General features: G+C 46.2%; 1 long non-coding RNA gene across 1 annotated transcript in view; it reads left to right on the forward strand.

The window, feature by feature from the left end:
- LOC105551906 overlaps positions 1–10,853 on the forward strand; it is a 58,988-nt gene that overhangs the window by 43,727 nt on the left and 4,408 nt on the right. Inside the window, exon 3 of the long non-coding RNA XR_001007916.1 lies at positions 2,462–2,657. This is a non-coding gene — a long non-coding RNA (uncharacterized LOC105551906). The remainder of the gene's footprint in view (positions 1–2,461; positions 2,658–10,853) is intronic.

Consider the following 10,853-nt stretch of genomic DNA (forward strand, 5'->3'; position numbering starts at 1 on the left):
GGGTTCAAGCAATTCTTGTGCCTCAGCCTCCTGAGTAGCTGGGATTACAGGTGCCCACCACCATACCTGGCTAATTTTTGTATTTTCAGTAGAGATGGGGTTTCGCCATGTTGGCCAGGCTGGTCTCAAACTCCTGGCCTCATGTGATTTGCCCACCTCTTCCCCCCAAGTGCTGGGATAACAGGCCTCCCTCAAGTGCTGGGATTACAGGTGCGAGCCACCACGCTCAGCCAGAACTTTATTTCTTTTTAAGGCTGAAGCATATTTCGTTGTATGTGTGTGGCACATTTCATCCATTCATCTGTTGATACATTGGGGTTGCTTCTACCTCTTGGCTATTGTGAATAGTGCTGCAATGAACATGGGTGTACAAGCACCTGCCCTAGTCCCTGTTTTCAGTTCCTTTGGGTAAAGACCTAGGAGTGAAACACCATCTCCTTTCAACTACCTCCCCCATCCTGGCAGCTCACACCAAGCCAGAAAATTAACTCTGGTCCTAAAAATAGATGGAGTTTTAGATGTTCTAGGACAAGCTAACTGCAGTTTGACCACTTAGGAGTACCTGTGTGAGTCCTTTGTCTCTTCAAAGCCCAAATGATGCCACTTTTCTTTGCAAGTAGCCAGTCCCCCGTGGAGGGCAGCTTGTGGAGAAGGCAGACACCTACGAGGCAGAAATGTCCTCAGGGAGGTTCCTGCTGCCCCCCTCCTCCCCAAAGAGCAGAAAGAGGGAAAAACCCCCATTGTGGCTGAGGAGAGTGGTCCCTTCGGGAAGAAGGAGAGAGAGAATTAGCCTAGTGAGCTTTTCCTGTGGGGCAGGCACTGGGGTAGGAGATTATCTGGTTGCTCATTAAAGCCCCGGGAGTATCATTGCTCCCATTTTATAGGTCAGAAAGCTGGCTCTGAGAAGGCGTCTTATGGACTCAAGAGCTCAGTGGCTGACACCGAAAATGCAGAAATGAGGAAATACCAGCAGATGATGCTTCCTGAAAAGGGGACACACAAAATGCTATGGGAATTTAGGACAGGGGGGGATGCCGCTACTTCGGGGTTCAGGGGAGTTTTGGGGAGAAGGTGGGCCATGCAGCCAGACCGTGAAGGGTAATTTTATTTCCACAAGAAGATGGAGTGGGGAGGGGGGCAGCAGGAATAGATGCTGTAAATCGGTTTAGAATTCTTTTCTGTTCTACCTGGTTAAATCCTGGAGTCCAGGAACTCCTGCCTATATTACAATGGCACAGGCGGTTTCCTGGGAAGCCGACTCCGATGGAGATTAGAGAGCAGGATGTTTACAAGGGAGTGCCTTTAGGATCAGCGCCTGAGGAAGGGAGGGGAAAGGAAGGGAAGGAAACTGGACTACAATTCAGGCCCATGAAGGCCTCAGCCAGGAACCAGGGAGCTCTGGAGCTGGGCGGGCCCTTCACGTGTCCCAGTTGAGACGAGGGAGCCTGACCTTCCTCCATGCATCGGGGATACCGGCTGCCCTTGAAAAGAGGCACGATCTTGGGGGAGGCAGTTATCTTCAGCCATGATAATCCCCCAAGAGAGTTGACAGCTGAGACCTCTCCAGCTGACAACCCCTCCAGCATCTGGAGCAATCAGCTTTCCTTTCCCAAAGGGGGATCTGAGCCGCACATCACAGGGTCCACTGGGCACTGACTCACCAGGGTTCTCCCTGCCCTGCTGTTCACTCAAGGATGAGGACAGTCAGGCTCCCTGGACCTCTGTCTCACCTCATCCAGGCTGTGGTTTAAAAAAACAGAATCAGCTTAAATGTGTTGAGTAGTTCATACATGCAACATGTTTGATATTAGAAACGAAGAAAAATATATTAGTTTTTAAAAATTTTATGAATTTTTATTGATTTGTGTTTCCTCTGTGGATATTTTTAATATTCCTTATACTTAAAAACATTTTTTCTATTTTAATTTTTGTGGGTATGTTGTAGGTATTTGTGGGGTACAGGAGATGGCAATGCATAATAATCACATTATGTAAAATGGGGTAGGCCAGGCACGGTGGCTCATGCCTGTAATCCCAGCACTTTGGAGGCCGAGGCGGGCAGATCATTTGAGGCCAGGAATTTGAGACCAGCCTGGCCAATATGGCAAAACCCCTTCTCTACTAAAAATACAAAAATTAGCCAGGCGTGGTTGTGGGTGCCTGTAATCCCAGCTACTTGGGAGGCTGAGGCAGGAGAATCGCTTGAACCTGGGAGGCGGAGGTTGCAGTGAGTCGAGATCATGCCACTGCACTCTAGCCTGGGCAACAGAGTGAGACTCTGTCTCAAAAAAAAAAAAAAAAAAAGAAAGAAAAAGAAAAATACATTTGTTCTTATTAATTGGTTTATTTGATTAATGAGAAAGAGTGTTTATTCATCCAAAATGCAAAATTTTAGATACAGTATGTATTTTAAGATATATCTGAGAGTGCAATAATGTGTTCTGATGTTATTACTTTTCAGTGGGATTCCCAAGGAAGATGTTAAGACATCTATAATATTTGAGAGCAAAATTAACACAGCTCCAGCCCGTGGGCAAGTTAGAGACGGGAGTAGTGTCTGTGGAATGGAGGAAAGCAGAGGCTGCCGCTGACCATCCTGCAGCCCTTGCTCTGACTGCTCCCAGTTCTCCACCTCCTCTGGACTTTGTCACGTCAGTGTGAGTAGTTAACTTCTAAGGAGCTGGAGGACTGATCTCAGTAAGCCAGTGACCACCGCCTGCATGTTCAAGAAAATAATCAAAGTGAGTCTTTGATAACCTTCATCTATCTGTTTTTCTTGCAGATAACAACTCGAATTGACTTAAACAAAAAGAAAAGATATTGGTTTATGTACCTAAAAAGCCTAGGTGGCTTCAGGAAGGGCTGAATCCAAGGGTTTAAAATATTATATTGGCTTTGCCTCATCTCAGTTGCTCCATTTTTCAGACAGGCTCTTCTCTCGCAGTGGAAGGTGGATGTAGCAGCTCCAGATTTTTTCATGTTCAGCTGGAAATAGAAAACCCATTTTCCAGGAGCTTGAGCAAAAGTCCTGAGGTTTGATCAGCTTCAGCAGCCCACAGTCATGTGACTGCCTCAGTCAATTACCATGACCAGGAGAATGAACTATGTTAATTGTCACGCATTGTAACCCTGGATTCTGGGACAGAGCTCCTCCCTTCTCCCCTTCAACATATGGACTGACCCAAATCAAAGTTAGAAACTGTGGAGAGAAGAGATGGCAGACACAGCTAACTGCTGTGGTAGATTTTGGGGGATTGGAGCTCAGCATCTTCCACCCTTCTTCTGTGGTGCCTTCCTGTAACTACAGGGGATTGAGAGCTAACAATCACATTTTTCAGACTCTCTTGCAGCTATAATTTCAGCTGTGACTTGATTCTGCCCATTGGATGCTCTCCTGTGACATTTAAATGACTGAAGTTGGGGGGGGTTGGCAAGATTCTATTAGAAAATTTGGTTGGGGAAGTGTTTGGTTTCTCTGCAGTAGCCAGGGTGGACATCTCAGTGTGTGGTCTCTGGCCCTGCGGGTGTTAAGAGGCTGAGTCACCTTTTGGGTGGTGTGCCCTATGGTGGGCACCGTGTAGTCAGTGTAGATGGCAACACTGTCTGGGGGCTTCCTGAGTTTGACCGTGGGAGTCTGGTTATGGAGCCCTTGGCTTTCTGAGCACAGACCAAGCAGCAGCTCGCTTGGTGGCCCAGGTCTGCAGGGTGACCGTTAGGATCTCTTCAGCCTCCACAGCAATTTTGTGGGCCAGTTAAGACTCAGAAACAAATTCCACTTGCTTTGCTCAGCAAGAATGAACTGAATTCTTGCACCTGAGCCATTCTGTGCACTTGAACCCTCTCTCCATCCCTTCAGCTGTCTGCTCCACACCACCCCCTCACCCTGTCCTTCTTCCTTGCTGGCAGGGCCCACTCCCTCCAGAGAGGCTGTGTCTATACAGAGTGGGTGTGTGTGAGAAGGAGAACATTCCTGAATATTTTCTGCCCTAATAAAAAGAGACATTGGAGAAAAATCTCCCCTCCTGCTTTTGGATGTGGCTGGGGGAGAATGTACTATGTGGCACTAAAGCAGCCTTTGTGACACCCTGTGGCAATAGGCCTGAGGACATCAGCCAATGTAGGAGAGATGACAGGAAGGAAATGAGAAGTTCTGAGTCCTTTACGGCACTGAGGTGCCACTAAATTAACACATCTTGGAACTGGAACTAGTTATGAGAATTTTCTATTGTTTAAGCCACTTACTTTCTTTCTTTTTTGTTTTTTTTGAGATGGACTCTTGCTCTGCCACCCAGGCTGGAGTGCAGTGGCACAATCTCGGCTCACTGCAAGCTCCGCCTCCCGGGTTCACGCCATTCTCCTGCTTCAGCCTCCTGAGTAGCTGGGACTACAGGCGCCCGCCACCACGCCCAGCTAATGTTTTTGTATTTTTAGTAGAGACGGGGTTTCACCATGTTAGCCAGGATCTCGATCTCCTGAGCTTGTGATCCACCTGCCTCAGCCTCGCACAGTGCTAGGATTGCAGGAGAGAGCCACCATGCCCGGCCCTGTTAAAGCCACTTTCAACTGGGTTGTGTTGCTACCTGCAGCTGGAAGCGATGTCCATATCTTTTTGTCTCTATCTCTCTATCTCCACCTATACCTATACCTATACCTCTAACTATCTATACCTATATATCCACCCAACGGGTTCACCTTGCCTGCTGCCTAGACAGAACTGATTTATCAAGACGGGAATTGCAATGGAGAAAGAGTAATTCATGTAGAGCTGGCTGTGTGGGAGACTGAAGTTTTACTATTACTCAAATCAGTCTCCCCGAGCATTCAGGGATCAGAGTTTTTAAAGATAGTTTGGTGGGTAGTGGCTTGGGAAGTGGGAAATGCTGATTGGTCAGTTGGAAATGGAATCATAGGGGGTCGAAGTGAGTGTTTCTTGCTGTCTTCTGTTCCTGGGTGGGATCGCAGAACTGGTTGAGCCAGATTATGGTCTGGGTGGTGTCAGCTGATCCATCAAGTGCAGGGTCTGTAAAATATCTCAAGCACTGATCTTAGGTTTCACAATAGTGATATTATCCTCAGGAGCAATTTGGAGAGGTTCAGAGTCTTGGAGCAAGAGGCTGCATGACCCCTAATCTGTACATTTCTTTTTCTTGTTGTTTCTTTTGAGACGGAGTCTCACCTCTATTGCCTAGGCTGGAGTGCAGTGGTATCATATCAGCTTATTGCAACCTCCTCCTCCCGGGTTCAAGTGATTCTCCTGCCTCAGCCTCCAGAGCAGCTAGAATTACAGGCATGTACCACCATTCCCAGCTAATGTTTGTATTTTTAGTAGAGATGGAGTTTCATTATGTTGGCCCGGCTGATCTTGAACTCCTGGCCTCAAGTGATCCGCCCGCCTCTGCCTCCCAAAGTTCTGAGACTACAGGTGTGAGCCACCGCGCCTGGCCCTAAACTGTAATTTGTAATCTTGTAGCTAATTTGTTAGTCCTGCAAAAGCAGACTGGCCCCCAGGCAAGAAGGCGGTCTTTTTGGGAAAGGGCTGTTATCAATTTTGTTTCCGAGTCAAGGCATGAACTGCATTCCTTCCCAAAGTTAGTTCAGCCTATGCCCAGGAATGAACAAGAACAGCTTATAGGTTAGAAGCAAGATGGAGTTGGTTAGGTCTGATTTCTTTCACTCTCATGATTTCCTTAGTTATAATTTTTGCAAAGGCAGTTTCAGCTATGCTGATCTTTATACTTATCTATATCTATCTATTTCTGTTTCTAACTATATCTATATCTAGACCTGTTTATATCTGTATCTATGTATATACCTATACCTATCTATATCTATATCTAATCTATATATCTATATCTGTATCTGAGGATGGAGATGGAGGGAGTGGAGGAGGGGAACAAACTCCAATTCTGCTAACGTTCCTTGTGGAATGAGCAGCTTTGGTGTAGACAGGTAGCCACAGCCTTTGGGTTGTTTGGGAGGGATTCAGAGATTGATCTTTTGGCTTCTTTAGTTGAGGCTATTGAGCTTGGTGGAGGGGGATGGTAGGGACTTCTTGGCTGGTTGACATGAGTGGTACCACCCTCATACCTCCCATTTTCATTCCCACTTCATGAAACAGTGTTGCTCTTACTCATGCATTTCCAAGGCTTCTTGTGCCTGTTTTCTCACACGATCTTCATATGAAACCTTCAACGCAAATATTATTTGTCCTGTATTTCTGATGAGAGAACTAGGACATAGACTTAAATTACTTGGCCAGTCTCGCACAGCTAATTAAGGGAGCCACAGGTGTGTGACCCTGCTCTAGTTTAATTTCTGCTGCACCACATTGCTGACTCTAAACTTTGCCAAACTGATTTGTAAATGGGGCCTATCATGGGGAGGGGGGAGGGGGGAGGGATTGCATTGGGAGTTATACCTGATGTAAATGACGAGTTGATGGGTGCTGACGAGTTGATGGGTGCAGCACACCAACATGGCACAAGTATACATATGTAACAAACCTGCACATTATGCACATGTACCCTAGAACTTAAAGTATAATAATAATAATAAATAAATAAGTAAATTTTAAAAAAAAAAAAAAAAGAAAGAAAAAAAAAACAAAAAACCAAAAAACATATTAAGCACCTAGCGGGGAAACAGAGCTGTGGGCTCACCCTCTTTGTTCCAAAATGGGCAAAGAGCTGTAGGAAAGACCACTCTGGTCTCCTTGGGACCACATCCTGGTTTCCACCCTTTGCACTCAACAGGGGCGGGAAGTTTCTGGCACAACTGCCATTTGGCTCATTTGTTTGCCAGAACAGAAACTTTCTCAAGCACACTCAAGTAAGGGGCGCTTGGGGCAGTGAGTTTGATGTTGCACCAAGTGGAGTGCTGTGGAGCATCCCACAGATATCCACAGATATCTAACAGATATCTAAGACAGGAGCCAGATAGGGTCAAGCCTTCCAGGGGCCATGTGGCGGGGAGGACAGCAGGTGGCTCTGGAGCCTGTCTGGTTTGCTCTGAAGACCCTGCAGTGGCATTGGCCACCTTCATCCCAGGCCCCTTCAGGTGCCTTGGCAAACTCAGGGCCTGCTCCTTCCCATCCTGCCACCAGCTTCTTCCCTGACTCCCTCTTGCCTTTGGCTATTCATGCCCTGTCTGGCTTACTCCACATCACCAGGAGAAAGGCATATTCAACAGAGCAGCGTGCAAACAGCAATAGATGTAAAACAATACTGTCTCCGGCCATACCCAGTGGAGTGAGGCTGCTCTCATCGCCATGAGAGAGAAGCCAAGTGACCCTAGCCCGTGTCCACATAGGGCCTGAGGGTCTGGGTCACCAGCTTGGCAGATGGCCCCTCCCAACCCTCCTCCAGTCAGTGTGGAGAAGGAGGGGATGGCAAGAGCGCAGGGTCACATGGCATACATCCTGGGATCCTGGGTTCAGCCCTTTATCAGGGGGCAGTTCCTGTAGGAAGATGACAGGTGGAAGGCACCATGAAACTCCCCACAATCCCCAGCCTGGGCCCTGAGTCCCACTCTCTCCTGCAACAGTGGAACTTCCTGGGCAGCTCTGTCTTTGCCAGTCTCACAGATGAGCTTTGAGGAGGAAGCTTGGTTCTCAAGACTGTTGGTTCTCAAGACTGTTGCCCCGGGTTACAGCTGAGTAGATGTGAGCTGGCACATCTGGGGCCTTACTTCCTTCTCCTATATGTCCCCTGGGCCTAGCAAGCACCTGGCACACAGGAGATGCCAAGTAAGTGTTCAGGATTTTTTTTTTTTTTTTTTTTGAGACGGAGTCTCACTCTGTCACCCTGGCTGTGGTGCAGTTGTGCGATGTTGGCTCACTGCAACCTCCACCTCCTGGGTTCAAGCGATTCTCCTGCCTAAGTCTCTCAAGTAGCTTGGGGTTACAGGTACCCACCACCACACGGGGCTAATTTTTGTATTTTTAGGAGAGATAGGGTTTTGCCATGTTGGCCAGGCTGGTCTCGAACTCCTGACTTCAAGTGATCTGCCTGCCTTGGCCTCCCAAAGTGCTGGGATTATAGATGGGAGCCACAATGCCCAGCCAAGTGTTTGGAAATTTTATGCCTGACCCCACTGCGGTTCTACTTTTGTTTGTCTGAAGGGAGACAAATCAAAAGGGAGATTTAAGAGATGAACTTTCCTTGTAAATCACTCCCAAGTCCTTTCCAACTTTCAGCAGCTCCTGTTAACATTTTCTTCCTGGTTCCTGAAACTCTAAGTTCTTGACTTTGGCCTCAGATGATGCCAGTGCATGGTTGAGTATAAAGATGGCGAAGGGGGCTGGGCATGGTGACTCACATCTGTAATCCCAGCCTTTTGGGAGGCTGAGCTGGATCACTTGAACCCAGGAATTTGAGACCAGCCTGGGCAACACAGAGAGACCCCGTCTCACAAAGAAATACAAGCAAACAAAAGATAGTGAAGGGGACCCTCTTTCTTCCCAGTCTTGGCCTGATAAAGTCAAAGAAGGTGGCAGACAAACCCTGAACCCAAATGAACTTGAAACCTAATAGGGTTTGGCTACTGCGTGGAATTAGACTATTTTTAGATGAACGATTTTAATACTGTCCCCACCTGTTTTGCATTCATATTTTAATACTTCCCTGAAATTTCCATTTGTCAATATTCTGCCTCATTTAATTCTAAACTGCTGTTAAAGGTTGATATGAACATGTGGTCTGCCCTCTGAGTTATTGTGGGACAAACTGCTGAGCCATCGGCCAACTCTCTTGCTATTGACAGGTGTCAGAGTGCAGTTTTAGGTTGCTAATCAGCTTTGCTACACTTGCTGTTTTGTATAACTGTACTCTGTATTAAGCCCAGATGTTGAATTAAGGTGGGTATGTTGGTGCAACATAAATGCCTTTTGAATAAATAAATAAATGAATGAATAAGACAATTGTGAAGTAGCTGTAGTTCAGGCCCCCAGTGGTACTTTGCCCTTCTGCATTCCGTGCCCTCCTCTGGTGGCCTCTTCTTTTGGACACCAGTGTCCTCATGGTGCCACCGGATACCTTTAGCTCTCCTCATAGGCACAGCATCCAGGCCTGACCTCCAGGATTCTGTTTTCAAACAGGATTCTGAGAGAAGGAAATGTTTATCCTAAAAGGAAGGAGGAAGAAATGCTCTAATGCCGGACATTGGCAAACTGGTCAGAAGACAATTTTTTCTTGGCGGGGGATTGGGTGTGCATGTGTGTATGTGTGTGCATGTGTAAAGAAAGCTTTCTGGGATTCCAGCTCTGTGAGGCTGGCCCTGGATGTCTGAAACCCAAATCCTAGCTAGTGGAAGCGATGACACTTCCCATCCAAACCTTTATACAAATGAGCTAAGCAAGGGAAAATATACATTTCCAGATGAGGAAATCTGAGACCTGCAGAGTTGTCCCTCATGGAGCCTGAGTAGAAGAACCAAAAGCTACCAAGTCACTGGATTCCAATTTAGATTGCAGAACATGCCTGTAAAGCTTAAAAACATATGTTCTAGAACTTACATGCCCACACGAGGACTGTCCTATAGTGGAGAAAGATCACTTGTTTCAGTGATTCTATAATTTTTTTTTTTTTAACAAAAAAACAACCACCTACAATTGAGAATTGGCTCCAAGTCAATTTAGAAGGCACACAAGAAAAGTATTCTCTTACATTTTCACTTAAAAAAAGGAGGGGGCATTCCTCAGCTTGGTGATGGACCTTAGTCCTTACTTTTTGCAGCAAATAACTTTTTAAAAATAGCTTTCTCAAGGTAGAATTGACCTACAATGAACCACACATATGTAAGTGTACAGTTTGATGAGTTTTGACTTATGTATTCATTCATGCAGCCATCACCACAATCAAGATAAGAAACAGGTCCAACACCTTTCAAAGCTTTCTTGTGACCCTTCTGTATTCCATCCCTCCTGCTCCATGACCCCATCTCCCTGTCCCAGGCAACCACTGATCTGCTTGCAGCAAATGACATTGCATCTCTTCCAAAAATCAAAATTTTCCTAAAAGGATGAGAATTTTCCAGTTCTTGGGATACAGTTATAAAGGGAAGTCCCGTTTGGAAGCCCAGTGTAATTCTTAGTAGCGACATCACTGTAGGAGGAAACGCATAGCCTCCAAGGAGGGGATATTGAGATATGTAAATCCCGTTTTTTTTTTTTAAAGAATTAATGGCATTTCATATCTCATCTTATATTTTGAGATATTCTGTAGTTGGAATCTACTAACCCAAATTCATTGGCCAGTTCTACAACTGCTGTGTTAAAGCCAACATCTGTCTTCTATGAGAGAACAACTCCCTTTTCCCCTACTCTTGTTTCTTGTGCCCAATATCTAACCCCCTTCCGGCTGGTGTCGATCTTGTCTTCACAATAGCCATCAGTTTCAGCCCACTCTTTCCTGTCTTCTGTCAGTCCCTCTGGGTGGGCCCAGGGAATTTCTCAGCTGGATTACCATGGATCTGTCAGCCTCTTCACTGATTCACCTGCTTCCATGCTCTCCCCCTTTTCATCCTCTGTGTATCAAGGGAATCTTTATAAAAGGCAAGTCTGATCAGTTTATTTTTCTGCTGTAAATGAAAAGTTATGATTTTATGTGTGCTCCTGTCTTCCTCTCTAGAGCCTTCCCATGACAGTACCACACCCCAGCCCACTTCTTTCATTTCAGCTAGGAAGGATTTTAATAGTGTTACAGAGAGCATTTTAATAATGTACAGAGAGTACAGTGACACCCACATTTCTGCCCAGTTCTGTCCTCCTTTCTTTTCTTTCCTTCCTTTCCTTCCTTTTCTTTCTTTCTTTCCTTCCTTCCTTCCTTCCTTCCTTCCTTCCTTCCTTCCTTCCTTCC

Source organism: Mandrillus leucophaeus, unplaced genomic scaffold, assembly GCF_000951045.1.
Source record: "Mandrillus leucophaeus isolate KB7577 unplaced genomic scaffold, Mleu.le_1.0 Scaffold538, whole genome shotgun sequence".
In the NCBI taxonomy this organism is placed as follows: domain Eukaryota; kingdom Metazoa; phylum Chordata; class Mammalia; order Primates; family Cercopithecidae; genus Mandrillus; species Mandrillus leucophaeus.